The 19,060-nt window shown below is 53.9% G+C and overlaps 1 protein-coding gene across 3 annotated transcripts in view; it reads left to right on the top strand.

Annotated features, from left to right (window-relative positions):
- Positions 1-3,988: 3,988 nt before the first annotated feature.
- The window catches only part of ATOSB (atos homolog B), a 38,827-nt gene continuing 23,755 nt past the window's right edge, over positions 3,989-19,060 (top strand). For 2 of the 3 annotated variants that reach the window (XM_064641501.1, XM_064641502.1), the window contains exons 1-2: positions 3,989-4,094; positions 9,364-9,460. The gene's annotated coding sequence lies outside the window, so the exon portion shown is untranslated. The remainder of the gene's footprint in view (positions 4,095-9,363; positions 9,461-19,060) is intronic. The other variant, XM_064641505.1, reaches the window with a different exon arrangement.

Genomic DNA, 19,060 nt, shown 5'->3' with positions numbered 1-19,060 from the left:
AGAGGTGGAGGGCTCTTCAAGCAGGAAAATCTGCAAGCTGGATTCATATTTCCAGTTTTACATCCATTTTGGTCAAACGGGTAAACCAAGCACTTTGTAGAAACAGGTTCCAGCAGGGGAAAGGTCCTGCAGCACTAGTTCACAACTCCCCCAGGGATATTCCCTGGCTCCAGTGCAGCACCACAGGGCACTGGGGTGCATCCCCTCCTTGTCACAGTCTCAGGGAAAGAGAGGCAGGGTTTGGCCTCTGTCTCCTCTAGTTACTAGACACAGGGAGGATGAGAAGTGCGAAAACCCCGTGAGGCAGTGCTGCGGGAGCCATCATCTCTCTGCTGCACTCAGAGGGCCGAGGCTGTCAGAGATAAAAAAGCAAAAGCCTTTTTGCAGCAGCCTGGCAAAAGAGGTGGCTGTGCAGCACACCATTAACATGGGAGGTGACACCCAATGGTCCTCTCGCACACCTGCCCCTTGGGCTTTCTCCATCTCCTCTGCCAGATGGGATGAGGCCATGAGTCACCACAGGGCACTTGGTCCAGCCCTGCTTCTGCTCTGCACCCCACCCAGCCTGTCATGGCTTGCCAGGGGCCCTGAGCAATGTGACAGCTGATTTCCACCAACTTCCTCCAAGGGCCTTTTAAAATTCCCCACAATCTCTCCCTGGCAGGACTCCAGGTCTTTCCAGGCTTGCTTCTGTCCTTTATTGCTTTACCTACAAGGACTCGGATCAGGCTTATGTAGCATGGGCCAGTCTGCCAACACAGACAGCACATAGGCAATGCAGTGGCGGCATCACCCCTACAGAGGCACATCCTGCCCCATCTGCTCTGGGAGATGATACATGTACTTTTTGAAGGTGCTTTCACGATTGCGAAACCTGCCCACACCAACAAAATGAGCGTGTGCATGGGGACGTCACCCTGAAGTGATGAAAACTATTAAATTAAATTAAAACTGAGGCAGGAGCCTTGCTGCTGTCAGCTCCTCAGGCCCCTGGAGCTTGGCACCTGACAGCCTTTCCGGTGGGAGCAGCCAGCCTGGCAAACAGGCTGAGCAGCCCCAGCCTGCAGCTGGCGGGTTGGGGTGGTGCTGGCAGCTCCAGGAGGGAGCTAACCCAGGGATGAACTCACCAGCACCCAGTCACCTCACCAGTGCACCCTTCAAAGGGAAGCCCCGCGGGCAGCAGAGCTCATGACGGAAGGACGTCATTCCACTGTGCACTGCCTGGGACACCTCATCTTCCTGGGGAAACACCCTCCTCCCAGCCCTCCCGGCAAGCAAGCTTCTGGAAGGTGGCCAGCCATGATGCAGAGCCATGCCTAATGTGCTTAAACCTCCCTGTTTGCCTTCACCAACCCTTGTGAAGCCTTGGCAAGTCCTCAGGGTGTGCAAGGAGTAGGAATAACCCATTTCTGGCAAGCCCTAGGGTAGGCTGCCCTATGCAAAGCACCAGTACGGCTTGTGCAGTGAACTCCCCCAATCCCGAACCCCTCCAAGCCTCTGGAAGTTTTTTCCAGATGCTCTCAACCATTACAGTCTTCTGCCTGTGTTACTGTTCCTGTCAAATGGCCACAATTGAGGTTCTGCCCCATGGGAAGAGGAGCGGGAACACCCTCGCTCCATCAGACTGTTAAAAGGAACTTCTATGTCCTGCTCCTTAATCCTGTTTCTGGAATGAGAACATGTTTTAAAAATCAGGGGAGGTTGCTAAGGGACAGCGTGCTCAGCAGGGACATCCCTCACAAACCCTCAGCACTCAAAAGCAGGAGGTAAATAACTTGGGGTATTATTAATCCTTTGCTGCCCACACAATAAACAGAAATGTATTATTCTTGTCAAGGACAAAGGAGCCCATATTTCCCCACAGTCGAGGAGCTGAACCAGCAAATTTTTTGGTTTCAGCTCCACGGTGGGTTCAGTTGCAACTGAAGTTGTTCCAGTTCAGTTCCTGTTCAGGCCAATAAAGGTTCATTAACCATTTGTTAACCCTGAACTCATTTCAGCCAGTTCACACTGGAAAACAGAGGCTGTGAAAGCAGCTGTGTGATGGGAACTGAGCCATTTTCAGCCTGTCTCTGGTTTCTGTGGCCTCTGCTCCTGTCCTGGTTGGACACCAGAGTTTCTTACCAGCTCAGAAGAGATGGAACACAGGGTCAAAGGGCAGAAAAGCTAAATTTTGCACTGGTAGTCTGTAGGAAACCCACACTGTGAGGGACAAACAGGGGTGTGGGGAAACTGAGCTTCCTGGGCTTTTCCTGAGACAAGCACCTGCACACGTGTGGTTTGAGACAGTGCCTCCCAAACAAACAGGAGCACTGGAGGATCGCGTGTTCCTGTCAGTAAGCTCAGAAGTTAAAACATTCCATACGTTAAATACTCTTTAATGGCCCACAACTTGAATCTGGGGACAGCGGGGGTTATTTAGCAAGAAATCTACAGCAACAGGCTGAGGCCCCAGGGGAAGATGAGGTCTCGTGTTGGCAGCTGCTCCACGGCCACGTAGCAGCACACTGAGCTGCCACTTCTCCCTGCAGAGAGGCACGTGCAGGACAGGGCTGTGAAAGGACCAACCGTCCTGCTGTCCCCCTGCTCCTGGCTATTCCCAGACAGCACCAGCACAGCTTTATCCATGACGGCACCTCCGAAAATAATGCCCCGGGATCAGCAGCGAGGCGAGGGGGGCACTGGGATTCAGCAGCCAGTGTGCTGCCGGTTCACATCCAGTTTGCTGCACGCTAGCACAGTCAGAAGATGAGATCTTGGTTATATTTATCATTTGACAGTGCTGGTCCCCACTATTTTTAGAGTGGTGTTGCAGCTGCAGCTCGCTGAGGAGCAAGGTGAGTCAGCTGGGGGACTGATCTTTACCGAGTTTCACCCAAAATTCCTGAAGTCAAGGCATCTCTTCCCTGACCTGAATGGCCCAAGGTCAGGTTGTTGAGCTGTGGGCTGCTGCGCCTCGGGGCAGTGGGTCCTGCCGGGGTCCCTGAGGCAGAGCCCGGTTGCCTCATGGCTTCAGGGTGTTCCTGAGCAGCCACATCCCAGGGGGCAGCTGCTCCCACAGGTCGGGCACCCACGGTGAGCTCTGGCACAGCCTGGCACTGCTAGTTCCCAGCCTGGCTGCGTGGGAGGGGGCACTGGCACCACCTGGGTGGTGGGGGACACTCAAGTGGTTCCACTTGGACCGTGTCTGTGGGGCAAGGGCCACCCCGTGGGTCTCACCTGGGAGAGGCTGTGCCCGTGGGACCAGGGGAGAGCTGTGTCTGTGGGGCTGGGACACATCGCACGTGTGGGCCTGAGGGAAGGGTGACTGTGAGGGTGGGACACGCTGTGCCCGTGGGTGTGTCCGTGCTCGTGGGGATGGGGGATTCCCGTGGGTGTGGGGGGCTGCCCGTGGAGCTGATACAAGCTGTGCCCAGGGGGTGTGCAGGGGATCGTGTCTCTGGGGTGGGACATGGCGCACTTGTGAGGCTGGTGTGGGTGCCTGTGGAACCGGGACACGCCGCGACCCTGCTGTGTCTGTGGGGTGGGACATGCCATGCTCGTGGGGATGAGGGGTGCTCATGGGGCCGGGACGCGCTGTGCCCAAGGGTGTGTCCGTGGGGTGGCACACGCCGTGCCCATGGCGATGTGGGGTGCCCGTGGGTCCGGGACACGCCGTGTCCATGGCGACGGGATGTGCCCGTGGGTCCCGGACACGCCGTGCCCGTGAGTCGCGTCGGGGGTCCCGGGTCCCCACGGGGGTGGGGGGGCGCAGCCCCGCCCAGGGCCGGGATAGGCCCCGCCTCCACCCGCGCCGCTGGCCAATGAAAAGCCGTCTGGTCTGGCCCCGCCCCTTCCCCGCTGTCATCACACACCCGCACGTGGAGGGGGCGTGGAGGGGGCGGGCCCTCGGCGGTGCGCGTCACCGCTGCTCCTCCTGCCCATTGGCCGCGCTGCGCCGCCGCTCGCCCCGCCCCGTGCCCTGCCCCGCCCAGAGCACCAATCAGCGCGCGGGGGGCGGGCGCGGGAGGCGTGTCCCCGGCGGCACCCGGAAGGAGCGGAGGGAGCCGCGCACAGTCGGGGCCGCAGCGGCGGCGGCGGCGGAGGGGGCGCTGGTGGGTCCGGCGGGGCCGCGGCGGGCAGGGCCGGGGGGCGCGGGGCACGGCCGGGCACCGCCGGGGACGGGCCACCCCTGCGCCGTATGAGAGGGTTCGTGCGCCTCGTCCCCGCCGCCCTCCCCCCGGTTCCGGAAGGTTCGGGGGGGCCGTTGGGACCGGGGGCCCTGAACCGCAGGGGCGAGCGGGAGCAGGAGGAGGCACGACCGGGAGGGGCCGTGACCGGGCAGTACCGGGGGGGCCGTTACCGGGATGGGGGGTTGTGAACTGGGGAGGTCATGACCGGGATGGGGAGCTGTGACCTGGGGGGGGGCCGTGATCGGGATTCGGGGTGTAGCCGGGAGCACTGTCACCGGCGAGGGGCCTGGCATCGGGGGAAGCTGTGGCAGGAGGTGCTGGGGCGGGCGGGGACGGGCGGCCGTGTGACCGCAGAGCTTTGGGCGGGGAGGGGGGGGTTGGTTGTTCGGGGGTGGGGGGTGTCTGTGGCTTCGGGAGGGCTATGTCTGTCAGAGGCAGGTCTGGGGGGAGGCAGGAGGGACCGGAGGGGGGTGCAGGCTGTACTGGGGGGATGTCCCTGGTCCTGGCTGACAGCCCCCGGCAGCTCAGGGAGGCTGCGCTTCCCCTGGAATCGCCCACCAAAAGGCCACGTCCTCCGCGCTGTGACACGGGCATGGGACAGCCTGGCTGCGGCTCTGCCCGCACTGTGGGGCCTCCCCGTCCTCCTCCTTCTCCTCCTCTTCCTCCCCCGGGCATCAGCCCAAACCCAGCAGGGACTGGGTGGGTTGTTGCCCCCCGGGGCAGTGAGGTCGTGTCTCCCCGCGGAGGGGAAGGCGCGGCTGGGGCGGCACCTGCCCCGGGGGTCCCTCCCGGCCCCCGGTTGGGGGTGCGGGGTGGGCGGATGTGAACCCCGGCATCCGCCGCCCTCTGGTGACAGCCAGCCGCGGGCGGAAGGGCCCAGCGGGGACAGTCACCCACCCTAAATCGGCGGCTGCCGAGCTGGCGAGGCTTTCAGGCTGGTTTTATACGGGAACCGCACGGGGAGCGTGCGCTCGGCAGTCTCGGGTGTCACGTTTGGGAACGTGCCGTGTGCCAGGGAAGGCACAGGGAATCGCTGCGTGGTGGGAGCCGGAGAGGTGGGCTTGCTCACAACCCACCCTGTGAACACGATCCATCAGTTATCATTTGCCTCCGGGCTTTCCAGTCTCCTTTTATTTGATTTTTTTTTTTTTTTTTAAGGAAGGTGTGTAGTATTTGCAGCTGCTGGGGAAAGGATATGGTAGAGGAATGCTGTGCTGTGTTTAAGAGTATTTTAAAAGTCACTTCCACACAGTGCCTTTTTAAAAACCTCAGACAAGCAAAGATTTGCTTGAGACCTGTCCTCTCCCTGAATCATGTCTCTCAGCCTTGGCAAAGGGGGGAAGTTGGGAAGTTGTGGAGAGCGTAGCAGGCTTGAACCCTGACACAAAGGAGTGTCTTGGCAAACTTGGTAACACACGAGGAGGTGAACAAGGTCTGGCAGGTGGAACAGGAGAAAACTCCCAGTGTGATAGCGCTAGAGTTGCTGTCGGCAGGGCTGGGCTTTAGGATGAGGACGGGGAGGATGAAATCATCCTGTAAAGCCTCGTCATCGCCCTGTTTCACAGCAGTAATTCCCACCGTGCGGGTCTCGGCGTGAGCGAGCAGCGGGGCCCTGGTAAAGACTACATGTCCCAGCATGCAGCTCCCTGTGCTGAGGGCAGGGCACTGGTGGGAGCTGGGAGGTTCGTACAGGGCTTGGGATCCGAGGGGCACTGCTGCCACGGCGTTTGTTGCACAGGACACGGCACCTGCCTTCGCCTCACCTGCAGCCGCTGCCCCCATAACGCTTCGCTGGATTCCTGCTGGCTCTCTTAGGCCTGGACACGTCCCTTCCCCTGGAGCCTGGGGTGGTCAGGATGCGCGGGGACAGCAGAGTCCTGCTGTCACCACAGCTGTAGGGCTGTGGTCCCTGGGGAGCTGGGCTTGTGGACCAAGGTCCAGCTGCAACTGGGGCAGGGCTGGGGCTGTTTTAGCTCTGCCACTCACCTACCTTATTTCTGTTCCCCATGTGAGAGGTTTCTTATCCCCTGACAGAAGGAAAGCTGGTGGAGTCGCTGCACCTTTTTGGGAACCCTGCTATTCGAGGCACAGCTTGATGAGGAGCTCTCCTGCTTCCTTGCCTTTTCAGCAAACTGAGCAGAGCAGCTCTGGATGCTCTGTTCTTCATGTCTGCCCTCTGCAGAAATGGCAGAATTTCAGGGAATTACAGATAATTTTAGTTTTACTGCTCTTTCACCCCTGGTGGGTTCCTCCAAAGCTGCTGAAGACCCCATTTTGTACATCCTCCCTCAACTGGTGGTGCTGAGCTTTCCCAGCTCCTCTTCCCTCAACTGTTTCTGAGCATGTGGAATAGGAGAAGGAAGGGAGGTTCCCTCCCTGAGTTCAAGGGACCTCTCAGGGCAGAGAAGCACATCTGTGTCTCTGGTCTTCCTCGTGGTCTGCTACCAGCTGCTTGCCCTGGCACATTTCTGCATGGCTGTGCTGAGTAACAGAGGCCAGAGATACCTGGACTTTGCTCACTGCCTCTGAGGGTGATTCAAGGGGATAGTTATTGATCTGACTCTTCAAAGTTGATGACTCTTGACTCTTCCAGAGTCCTTTACCTGCCCTTACTGCTCTGGGCCTGCCCACGTTTGTCCTCTGCTGGATTTGTTTGGCACCATCGCGTGCTGTGTGGAAATGCACCATGCCTGGGGGCCAGGACGCTTCCTGGATGCAGAACAAGAAAACCTGTTGTTGGTTGGTTGGACCACGGATGTGAAAGGAGAAAGTGAAGATGTATAGTTAGAACAGTGGTGTCCTCAGCACACTGTCAGTGGATCTGTAATCAAATTATCAGAGGCTTTGGTAGCTGGAGGAATTAATGAGTTGAGTTTGAAGCAGGACAGGTGTGAAGGGCAGCATGGGAGAAATCCTGAGAGGAGACATTTGTATGTTAACAGATGGCTCATGAGGGGTTACTTACAGGTGACTTAGTGAGGTTGTTGCACCTTACTTAGTGAGAGTCTTCTGTGAGAGAGTTTTGCCTGATGCCTCTCCATCTTGCATCACTCCCAGGGACCCCCTTCCTCCAGCAGGCTGTGTGGGTCCCTGTGTCCTGGTAACACCATGTGATCATGTTTCTGATCCTTCCTTCTGTCTGCAGTGCCTGGCACCTCTGCTCCCTGACCAGCTCTCTTCCTTTGTTTTTGGATTTTGCTTTTGCTCGTGACGAAGTGAAGCAGGTGAATATAAGCTCTAGAGAACTTGGTCTCATGAAGTTTGAGGCCTGCTTTAAAAATTATTTTCTTTGACTGAGAAGTTTCTCTGCAAGTCTTCATCCTCACTTTGGCTTTGCTCCTGTCTTTCACAGTCTCCCTTGCTTGGCCTGTGAATGCCCAGCTGCCAATTAACATGTTTTCCCCCTGTTTCCGTCTGCGTCTTCAGCTGGTTGTGAATCCTGAATGAAGAGCAGCTGAACTCACATGCTCTGCATTTCAGAGAGCTTTTTCAGGACTGGCCAGTGGTTTGCAGTCATACTTGCCTGTGCTGTGGCCTGGACAACCCGCCAGCTAAGCAGCGTGATGGTAGAACAATACTTGGATGGGAAACCTTCAAAGGAGTCCTGTGTGCTGCAAAGTGGGAAGTTAGTGATTCAGCTCAAATTGCTTTTTAGTAACAAATCCATATCCTGGGCCAGGATGATGTCAACCCTGTGATTCTTCTGTGATTCTTCTTGTTGGAAGTGAACAAAGATGCAAAGCCCTTTATGCAAGAGCTGAGGTGATAATCCAGATCTCCTGGCCTCAGTCCATTTGGGGTAATTGCATTCTTCCTGGGGAGTGTTTTCAACCCATCCCTGTCAGATACATTGCCATTGCTTCCTGTGCTGCAGCAGTATGTGGGTGGCAGTACTTCAGCCATGTCCAAAGCAATTCTTGTCACTGCTCAGGCTTAGCGCCTTTCTAGCCTTCTCTGAAAGACAGTGTGGTAAAGCACGGAATTGGTGGAGGGTTTTAAATATATGAATCTTTACATATACTCGAGCTATACTTACTGGGGCTTGCTCTGCTTATAAGCTGTCCAAAAAGATAGCCCTTGTGACTGGCTAGTGCAGCTTCCAGGTGAGACATCTCCTGGGATGCTGGTGCAGGTGTCATTAAGCACAAACTTTCTGGATGCCTTCATGACTGTTTTAAGAGCTGGTGTCCCAGTAAGTGTGGCAGTGCCTCCCTGCATCAGCATGTGAGGGCTGTGCTCCTGGAGCACTGCCATCCTGGCTGCCCGCAGCTCTGGTTGGAGCTGGGCTGTGCTGCTGGGGGTGTGACAGGGTGGTTGCCTGTGCAGGAGGCCAAGCTGGGGAGCGGGGACTGCCCCTAAGCAGCTTTTGCTCATCATGCCTGAGGCCAGGGGAATGTCAGACCTGATCTTGGGGAGGCGGGTATTGTCCTCATTTTCAGGACCTGCTAGGCATGAGGACCTAGCAGAGTGTGATCTCCAGTGGTCTGTAATTATAGCACTGGGAGCCTGGGGAGGAGACTTAAACAACATCTTTGTGATGGTGTTGGCAGGCCTCTCCGAGATTTCTATTAAGCAATTGTCGTTTTCCCCCTTCACTGTAGCCTGGGAAACGCTGCGGCGCTGGATTTCTCTTGGTCTGTTTGGGTTGCTGGGAGGGGTGTCTCTCCAGCAGTGGAGTTTGTCCCTCCCTGCCCTGGCTCCATGTCCCCATGGGGTGGCTCAGCGGGTGGCCTGTGGGGACCACAGCCAGCGCCTGCTCCTGCAGATAAACCATATGCCAGCACACCCACTCGGGTACCGGCACAGCTCGTGTGGTGCAGCAACCTACAGCTGCGTGGGTGGAGAGGAACAAAGCTGAGGGCACAGAGAGGCCTGTGCTTCCCACTGAAATCCAGGGAAGAGGGATGGTGGCTGTGACCTTAGCAGCCCTCTCTGGAGAACCAACCATCCAGGGAACTGGGCAAATAGCTGGATCCCAGGAGAGAGTCAGGGCTGCAGCTGGAAGGATGGCCTCTGGTAAAAGATATGGCAGAGTCTTTGAGGTGGTGGGGTGCTTGGGGTCTCTCACTTCTGTGCATGGGCCACTAACTCACTTGGCTCAGGTGAGCAATTACTGCCTGTCCAGTGTTCCTGCGTGGGCAGGGTATTCCCCAGCTGAGCTGAACCTGTGTCCTTGCACTTGTCTTTCCAGGTGATTCAAGACAGCTGGAACAAGAAACCCCAAGACCACACTGCAGGTGCTGACAGCTGAGAGCTGCCTTCTCTATCTGCTTCAGCCCTACATGAAGGTTAGCACCGTTCAGTCATCACCAACTTCCCTCCCTTCACCAGGGTTAAAGCAGGGAACCCCATGTTCTCCTCCCCTTGGCCCACAGGGATAACTGTGTAGTGTAGGTGTCACCCAGGTGAGGTGAGTACCCACACAGCCAGGGCTTGCTGGGTACTCCTGCCTCCCACCTGGCTGCCAGTGTGGCAAAGGGAACCTGGATGTGTGTGACCAGTGCTGCTAAGACTGTTTAACCCTGCACACAGTTGTCAGGAGCTCAAGGGTGGTGTGTTCTAAACCCTTGGGAACTGGCAATCCGTGCTGTTTGCTGCACTCGTCCTTCTGCATGCCAGCAGGATTGAATGGGAGCATTTTCCAACTGCTGTTCTCTGCTGTCCTTCACCTGAACCCAGCTGAGACTTCACCCAGAGCTTGTGGCAGACGTAATCGTGCTCTCTATTAGAAGCAGTTGAGCTCTGCCTGCATTTTCCCAGGATTCTGTAGCTTGGCCTTGGTGTATGAGGCTTAGAGTGACAGTGAAGGGTTTCAAGAGGACCAGTGGTCTTTGTGTTGCCACTGTCAAGAAATGTTACCTGCTCTGAGGTAACCAGCCTGAAGCATAGTGGGCTGGTTGTGGGCTTCCTGCCCTGTCTGTGGGTGCTTTGTGCCTGCCTAGGGTCCAGCAGTGCTTGCCCCACCTCCACGGTGTGCTCTCACCTGGAAGGGAGTCCTCATCAGCACTGTGCCTCCAACAGGGCAGGCACCTTGCCCTAGAGCTCTAGATTTGGCTGGGAGAGACTATATGGGGAAACAGTAGTTTAGGATGCTTGGCTGCCCAGGCTCTGCTGCTCTTCCTCCAAAGTGTCTGCCAGGGAAGTTGGGGCCTGTCCAGAGACAGCTGGAAACTGGGCCTGAGGCCATCTCACCCTTCAGCCGGATGCTGAAGTGGTACCCACAGCGAGTGAGGCAGGGATAGATTTACCTGTGAAGCTGAAAGGAAGGAAGGAAGAAGTCCTTCGCTCATGTCAGTGCTCTGTGCTGCAGATTCCTGATCACACAGTGCAGCGACTGACCCTTTATCCAGCTGGGTTGTGGCAGTAACTGATACCTGCTCCATGACGAGAGGACTTTATATCTCTCATCATGATGAAAAAGAGACATGGTATGTGGCAAAGACCAGAGGAAAGGTTTGCACTCAGTTCTGCTGGAGCTGCTTGAAGATCCCAGTCCACCAAGTTCGCAGCATCCTGTCAGGGTTCCCCTGCCTTTTAACAAGGGGCATTTTAACAAAGGGCTGACCACAGAATCACAGAAAGGCTTAGGTTGGAAGGGACATTTAAAGTTCATTGCATTCCAACCCCCCACCATGGGCAGAGACACTTTCCTATAGACCAGGTTGCTCAGGGCCCCATCCAACCTGGCCTTGAACACTTGCAGGGATGGTGCATCCACAGCTTCTCTGAGCAGCCTGTTCAGTGGTTCACCACTGGGATACTCTGAGCAGCCTGTTCAGTGGCTACTCTGGGGTAGCGTTGGACACACTTTTCTCCCACTCACCCTTTTGACCAACTAGCTTGATATCTTCATGGGCAGCAAATCTCCCATATATGCGTAAAGCAGCAGCTTCTCCTGTTACTTGCCCATGGCATGAACCTCTTCTCTGATTTGTATATTGCCTGACCCAGGTGATATCAGTGAATTTATATTTGGGCTGGATTAATGGTGTTAGTTTAATCTAGTGCAGCTGGCAGTAATCTGGAAGCCATTAAAGCTTGTAGACCCTTGGACAGACTCACAGTGCCTCTCTTGGGAATGGGATGGAATGCTTTGCTGGGAAAATCAAAGACTGGGCAAAGTGGAGGTTATATCTTCAACAGAAAGCAGTCAGCCTAACATCCTTCAGCCTGCTCTTTTGTATATGTGGGTTGCCATTGCCCCTTGGTCTGACCAACTGATTTAGGAGTAGATCATCTTTCCACTGAAAATCACAAGAAAATGCTACCCCTCCTTCAGAGGTGGGGCTCTGGGTTCCTTGTGAGTGTTGGACTGGAGTTACGCAAGGAATCCCCTTTTTGCCCTACCATCTCTGTTGCAAGTAATTTGGGCATTCAAAGACCCTGTTCATGGGAGTGTTGGGACAGCTGGATCCTTGTTCGGTTCTTGCTGCTCCCAAGAATGGAGCAGAGGATCATCTGCTGAGGCTATTTTAGGTTTCTGAACATTGCTGATGTCCCTCTGAGCTCCTATTTGTGTGTGATCCTGCAGCTCCCTGCTAAGAGCTATGTGAGACTCCCGTATCCTCATGTGAGAAGGTTTTGCTGGGGCATAGTGTCCCAGGGCTTAGGAAGAACTTCTAATTCCTCACTCACCTAAAATGTCTCAGCCATATCAGATGTATCTGTGCCCCCTTTTTTTAGCATTAGCTTGAAATACCCTTTGGACCTTGCTTTGCGGGTGCCCATGTGTTGCCTAGTGGGAAGCAGGCTGCAGCTTTCCAACCTTTTCCTGGCAAAAATGCAGCATCTTTCCTGTTCACAGCAGCCAATTCCAGATGTATTGGATGGGAGCATGCGTTGCAGAAAACAGTCTTCCATGAAACCCCTCGATGTGGATATACTCCAAAGCTCACAGCAGATGGGATGAGAGCCTGGCTCTGGCCCTCTATGTATGGCTGGATGGCTCCTTGCCCTCTGGCACTGTCATCTCCCAGCCCAGCACAGCACAGGGTGAGGCCTCCCAGCCTCTCCCTTCTTAGTACACCCAAGACTTTTGGCCTCTCTGCACTTTTTGGTTTCCACCTGCTCAGGTGATTTTTCAGCATCACTGAGCATTGCAAAATTTCATGTTGGAGCAAGATGTGGCTCTGCAGTTTTGGCCCATCTTTATTTTTAGCTGTGCAAGACATGTTTGATAGCATCAGAAGGAAGTTGCATGGCCTCCAGTGCTCCATGAGTCATCCTGGATCAGGACCGAGGCTTTGCTGGCTTCTGCTATAACCCTCAAGTGATGTAACTGGTTGTGGTGGGCCCTACTAGATCTGGGAAAGGGCAGAATGGGGAGGGGAGCAGAGCTTTTAAAAGTTATTTTTTTTCTTGCCTAGGAAGTCATTAAATTCATTTGTTTAAAGATATTGGCAGGTATCACACCCCTGAGTGTTGTTCAAGAGGGTCCTTTGTCTTCCCCTTGCATCTTGTGTGGGAGAGATGAAAGCGAGAGGAGCTCTGCTTACCCCCTGGGTTGGGTAACTGTTTAGTGGCATATCACAGCAGTGGAGGAGAGTTTCTAGGACAGGAAACAAAGCAGGATCCTGTCTCTGATTCAAGCCACAGTGAGTACAGCAGAGCAGACCTGCCTGAAGTGGAAACTGACTGGAGCTGAAGATCAGAGCCTTAGGAGGTGCCAGCCAGGATACAGCAAGAAGAATCTGGGACCACCATTCCCATCAAACCTGGCACTGCCACAATGTAGAAAGAGCTCATGGAGCTTTCTGACCTGTAGGCAGCAATGTTGGGCTGGGCTGGGCAGGTGGTGCATGTCACCACCACGGAACAGGCACTTGGGACAGGTGAGGATGTTAAGTATCCTTGCCTGCCACAGCATGACAAGGGGTGCAGCTAGAGAGGCCTCTATTCTCCAAGTCTGGCAGCCTCTGTTGCACCTTGAGACTGGGCAAGGTGAGATGTGATGCACCTGAGTCCAGAGTAGGCTCCTCGCCTATGAAGTGGGTGGGGATGATGGTTTTTGGGAGTGGGCTTCCCACTTCTGCCCCCTTTCCTTCCTTGGGGTAATGAACAGCCCTTTAGGAGCATGTTTAAATTTTGGGTGTTGTGCCGCACGTTTTATTTGTGGGGCAGCAGGGAGAAGACAGCAAGGCTTGGGGGAACAGAGATGAGTGGGACAGGAGGGAATGCTGGAGGGTATTGCTATGGCAACTTGCCACCAGCAGCATCGCAGGCATGGTAGAAGAGCAGCCAGAGCAAATGTGCAAGCTGCCATAGCCCTCAATGCAGCCCCGTCCCAGCTGTGACATGGGCTTGGCACCGCTGGGCTCCTGCATGACAGTCTGTCATCCTGAGCCGTTCTCCTCAGGCAGCAGCCTCAGGGTGGGTAGCCAGGGGTCTTTTGTCCATCTTCTTCCCTCTTTCACCCCTCACTGGGGTATGGGCAGGCAGCTCCTGTTTACACACCTGTTCTGTGTGAAGCCTTGAGTTGCAGAGCAGGCCCAGCCAGAAAAAACCCAGTCTCTTGAGCCCTCTCACTGTACCATGGAGGAAAGCGAGTCATTCTGCTGCCCTTGCTTATCCTCAGTTAATCAGTGGAAGTGGCTCCGGTCATGCCTTCACTTTCCCAGGATGCCTGGTGCTGTACCATGCTGCCCACCTCACAGAGCCAGTTTGCCTTACACCAGGGTATCTGTACTCTGAGGGAGAGCAGACTCTCTCATGTGCCTTCTGATATGGTCTGAGACCATTCTCTGGGGCAGGTGAAGGAGAGGTTAAACATTTTTGAAGCTGCCTTTGCATAGACCCAGATACTGGTAGAGAGCTGGCTCCTGTTGCTGAAGGGAGCTGGGAACATTGTATGCTCACTGCACAGAGAGAATGGCTCAGGAAGCAAATCTCCAGCCTGGCAATAGTGTGAGTGTGACTGAGACCTGACCTGTCATCCATGATATACCTTAAGGCCTGGATGTGAGCCAGGGGAAGGGACCTGCTGGCAGCAAGCACAACCTGCCCGTGTCAATGTGGATGTCTGTGTGAGCTGTAAACCTCTCTCGTTACACCTCTCAAAGGTCACTACTCACAGTGAGCTACAACACCCTGCCCACAGCTCTGCACCCAGCCCAGAGCCAGAGGAGAACAATGCACTCAGAGAATGCTCTGGGGTCAGATGTCTGGGCTTGCCATGAGGTGACCAGAGTTTGTCTGGGACTAGGATGTTCAAGCAAAAATGGACAGGAAAGAATGCCTGTCTGTGAGCTACCCAAATGGCCCTGCACTCACAAATGTCACGATACTTGCCTGAGCTGTGACCCCTCCATCCAACTCTGAACTAGTACAAGGCATCAGAAATTCCCTAGAAAACCATTTCACCATTTCCAATCTGCCACAGTGTCCTTCTCTGAGTTAGGGTTGCTGTAACTGCCTACTGCTGTCAAGTGCTACAGTTCCAGTCATCTTAAAACTCCCAAATAGGCAAGACTTGTTTGAAAAATGTCCCCTGGACACTAGACCCTAGTGTTGCCAAGGGAGAGCAAACAAGGAGGTGGAAGCTGGGACATGGAGGCTCTGGAAAGCCGCCTGCAGCAGACAACAGTGTGCTTCCTCCCTCTCACTTCCAGCAGCCTCTTTCCCTTTCTAGATGGAAACAGCTTGCAGCTGTAGCTTCGAGGAAGCTGGGACGCTGGTACCTGACACTGAAGGACATTTTGGGTCAGCAGCTCGAGCACGGCTTTCTATGTATGTGACCTTCAGCACTCGGTGTGAGAGTTGGCATTAGAGTGTGTTAAAGGTGCAGAAGATGTCAGAGCATGGTCAGAATCCCCTGAGCCAAACTGCAGTTCCCTCTGAGCCTACTTTCACAGCCTGTGGTTTCTCATCTTTCCTCTGGACTGAGGCCCCAAGATGTGCTAGAAAATATCACGGAGTGATGCAGAGCCCAGCAAATGAGGCTCTGGGTTATGTGTGTGTGTGTTGGGGTGGGAATTGCCACTTTCTAGGGAAGAGGGTGTTTTCTCTTTTGCTTTGTACAGCACCTTGCACGCCAAGATCCCAGCCTGGGGCTAAGTCTCTGGGGCGCTGTGACCCCATGAGTTACAACTGTGTCATCTTTGAAGTGCTGCTCCCTCCTTTTCTGTCTTGCCTGCTCATACTGCACATTATTAAGCACAGCACAAAGCATGAGAAAAGCCCAAAGGCGACGGGGTCACATACTCTGCTCCCGATTTGGGGAGGAGTTAAGGCAGTCAGTGCTGGAATAAGCATTTAGGGAGAGGCAGCCAAGAGAGATTTCCTCCTGGCTGAGCCGTGGTGTTGAAGTTTGGAAAGTACTGTGTGGGTTACGTGCTGCTTCCATTGCCTAAGGCAAGTCCAGGACATGCATATCTGCTGAGGTGGGGACACCGTCCTGAGCTACATCACTCTTAAAAATTGGCTGGTGTCTGTGGGACATGAGGAGCAACTGAATGCAGATGCTGCTGCAGGAAGACTGGTGGGGATTTCAGCAGAAAGATGATAAATCATTGAGACCAAGAGGAAACTTTGACTTGGTGGGTGTTTCTACCTTCATTCCCAAAACTGTGAGAAGATAGCCGAGTCGAGCAGTGCTGTACAGATTACCCTGTCTGGAAGATGCATAAGGGATCGTTTGCAAGAGCCACCTCTGTGCTCAGCTCAGACCTGGAGAAAATGCCTGGGTGCTGTGCACCAGGGTTTTTTTGCTGCCAGTCAGCACTGCTGGAGCTGCGCAGATCGAGCACAGCACCAGCACGGTCAGGTTAGCACTGCCACTCAGCAATGCCTTTCTATACCAGCGTTTGCATTGCTGATGAGATTAGCATAGCTGGGCCAGCAGTGGACAAAGGGGGTAATTCTCAAGATCCTCTCTGCTGTGGCTGCCAGCAAAATGAAGCAGTTATGGCATCAAGTAGCAAGTCTGAGCTTTGCTTTCTATTCATCTTCTAACAGCAGCAACAGCTAAAAATATGAGCAGTTTTTGAGAAACTGGAATATTCTCAGGCTTTTTGTCTGAGTCCAGTCTGCCAACCTCTCCTCTAGGCTGACAGTCTGGGATCTTAAGGTATTTGCTATGATCTGTCCTGGCCATGTAATAAATCTGGAGAGAGAGAACAGAAAAAACAGTGGCATCACTCTGCCAACCTAAAAGTGCTCCTCTTGCTGCTGTGCCTGTTCCCTGTAACCAAAGAGCTGTTTCATGGCTTAGATTTGTTGTGGAAACAGAATTGCAGTTCCTCTCTTTCTCCTGTGCAGCTATCTCCCTGGCAGCCCAGTAGGAATGATTTATTATAGACTTCAGCTCTGTTTAATTCTGTTTCCCTACAATATTACACTGTTAGAGTAACTGAGCAAAACGCAGTGGTGTTTCCGGAGGAAGGCTGCTATCAGAGGCCACCCCTGTAGCAGAGGCTGGAAGCAAGGAGGAACAGTTTACCAGGAAATGCCTGTGTTTGTGTGCTGGGTGCTTTGGGGAAGGAAAAGGCATCTCACCATTAAAGCTTCCTCACTACAGGACTCCAGACATTGCTGATGAACCTCTTTAAGCAGCAGTGAAAATGCCACCCTCCAGAGCCTGGGAAAGGTTTGACCAAAGTGGTGGTCTGGAAAGAAAAGTCAAATTCTGTCCTTAAGTCAACCTCAGTGCTATTTTTGGAGTGGTTTTTGGTTTGGGGTTTTGTTTGAAATTACTTTTTGGTGGTGGTGGTTTGTTTTGGGCTTTTTCTGGTACTGAAAAGAAATGGTATTGCTTGTGCAAATCCCTGTAAGGAAAGAGAGAGAATTTCCTTTGGAGTGAGCCTGCCTGAAACTCGATACGTCTCTGATGTGTGTTAACAGAGAAATGAAAAGATAGTGCCATAAAGTGATAGGGGATAATGAATTTCCTCTACTATTATGTTGTCCTGGGAGATAGAGCTGGGGCAAGGGTATTGCAATAACGTTATGCTTTGCATGACAACAGCAGCAAATACCACCTTAACACACATCCCTGGAGAGGGGTGAAAGGGTCAGTTTTCACAGAGTCCCCAGGAAGGTGGAGCAAGGCAACCAAGAAGACAGGAGCCTGGGAAAAGATGCCAGGAGATTTGCAGATGAGCAGTGCTTAATAGCTGTGCATTTTTTGCAGCTTAAGTTCTGCTTTCCCATTCCGTGGCCCAGCTGAACTGGACAATGCTGGGCTCTTAACCTCACTGCAATCTTGAGAAACACAGTAAAGAAACCATAACTTTAATAACATTTGTGAGATGTCTGACCCAGAGCCTGAATGAACAAATCTTTAGCTTCTCTGTCTACAAGGCAGATAGATGGGTGGTGGCTTGTTAACCACACCAGGCAGGGATTTTAAAGGATTCCGCGGTGGGTGAACACTGCTGTAGGCCTGATCCTGGGAAGCTTAACTGGTAAGCAGGTCCTCAAAAGGGTTTCTGTAGGTGTGTGGTGAAAACAGAGAGCCTGAAATCAGTACCTGTAAACTTCTCAGCTCCTAGAGCTGGACCAGAGAATCAAGTCTGTACTCAAACACATGAATCTTTCAAAGTAAAAAATGCCCTGACCTGCTCTCAAGGAAACATCCCCTACCAGCCTTTTGGGACTTAGGGCACTCCTCTGGTTTACGATGCTCTATCTGGCTCTTTAATTTTTTTTTTTCTGGGCACTGCTAAGTTATGTGCATCTGGTGCAGAGCCCTGAATGTCCTGGTCCCCTCTGGTGACAGAGAGCACATGGGTAAGTTTGTGGGTGCAGTCCATATGGCCAGCAGCAGATTGGGGCCAACTTCTGCTTCAAGAGGTGTGGGAACAGAGGAGGCTAACAATTCGAAGAGCTGCTCAATGTAGGACACGTGGGTACCTTTAACTCTTCCCGTCCATCACTGGGGTTCTCAGAGGTCTTGCCCTACTGCCCACTCTGTGCCAGGGGCTGGGGGCTGCCCACCCTTCCTAGGGACAGGGACAACTGTGACTCAGTTTCCATGTGACCTGAGGAGAAGGAGCGGGGTGGAGCAGGACCGGAAAGGGGCAGAGGGGAAGTTACAGCAGCTGGTAAGAAATGGCATTTCTGGGTGCTGCAAGGTGGCCCTACCCCATCCTGTCTGCAGAGCTGCTGTTTTGGGGTGCAGTGGTACAAGGCTGCTCTGTCTGCCATGGAGCTGGTGTTTCAGAGCGTTGCTGGGCAGCTCTGTGCCAGCTGAAGAGCTGGCATTTTTGGGTGCTGCAAAGCAGCCCTTGCTCAATACTGCCTTCTCCCGTGCCAGGGATCATGCCAGGAAGGGAGAGCTGGCTGTACCTTCCATCCCCTCTGCATTTCCATGTGCAGGGTGTATAATTGCTCACAGTCCTATGGCACTGCTTCCTCCAGTGTGTGACTGTGGACTGCTGATTAGGATGTGGGTCTGAGCTTATCTCAGACAAGGCAAGAATCAGCGTGCAGGCTGTGTAGGTAATGGCATGGCATCCCTTGCTGTCTCTCCTTTGCTCCTGCTCATGGATCAATGGCTCTACCTGGAGGCAGGAGCAGAGGAGTCCTTGCAAGAGTGATAAACAGGGGTGCCTGGTCCCAGCTGCTTCCTTCCTTTATCCCTATTACTTCGCTGTAGCCCCAGAACTGCATGCATGGAACATGTTTTGTAATAAACCTGCTGAACTGAGGGAAGGTAAAGCAAAACTGTAAAGAGTTGTGAGCCTGACCCCTGCCCATGTCGCTGCATCAGTGTGGGGCACAGTAGTTTGTAATGATGATGAGCATGGCCAGATATCCCTCCCACCCTGTTTTGTGTATCTTATGCATCCTGCAAGCCACCAGCAGATTGTTATACAGCTCTTTTGTAAGTGGAGGGTGGGTCCGGCTTCCCATCGATGCAATGCCTGGAACTGCCTTGCTTCTGTGAAACT

This window comes from Pseudopipra pipra, chromosome Z, assembly GCF_036250125.1.
Source record: "Pseudopipra pipra isolate bDixPip1 chromosome Z, bDixPip1.hap1, whole genome shotgun sequence".
Lineage (NCBI taxonomy): Eukaryota > Metazoa > Chordata > Aves > Passeriformes > Pipridae > Pseudopipra > Pseudopipra pipra.
Note: the sequence above shows the minus strand (reverse complement) of the source record. Positions and strands in the feature narration are given on the sequence as shown.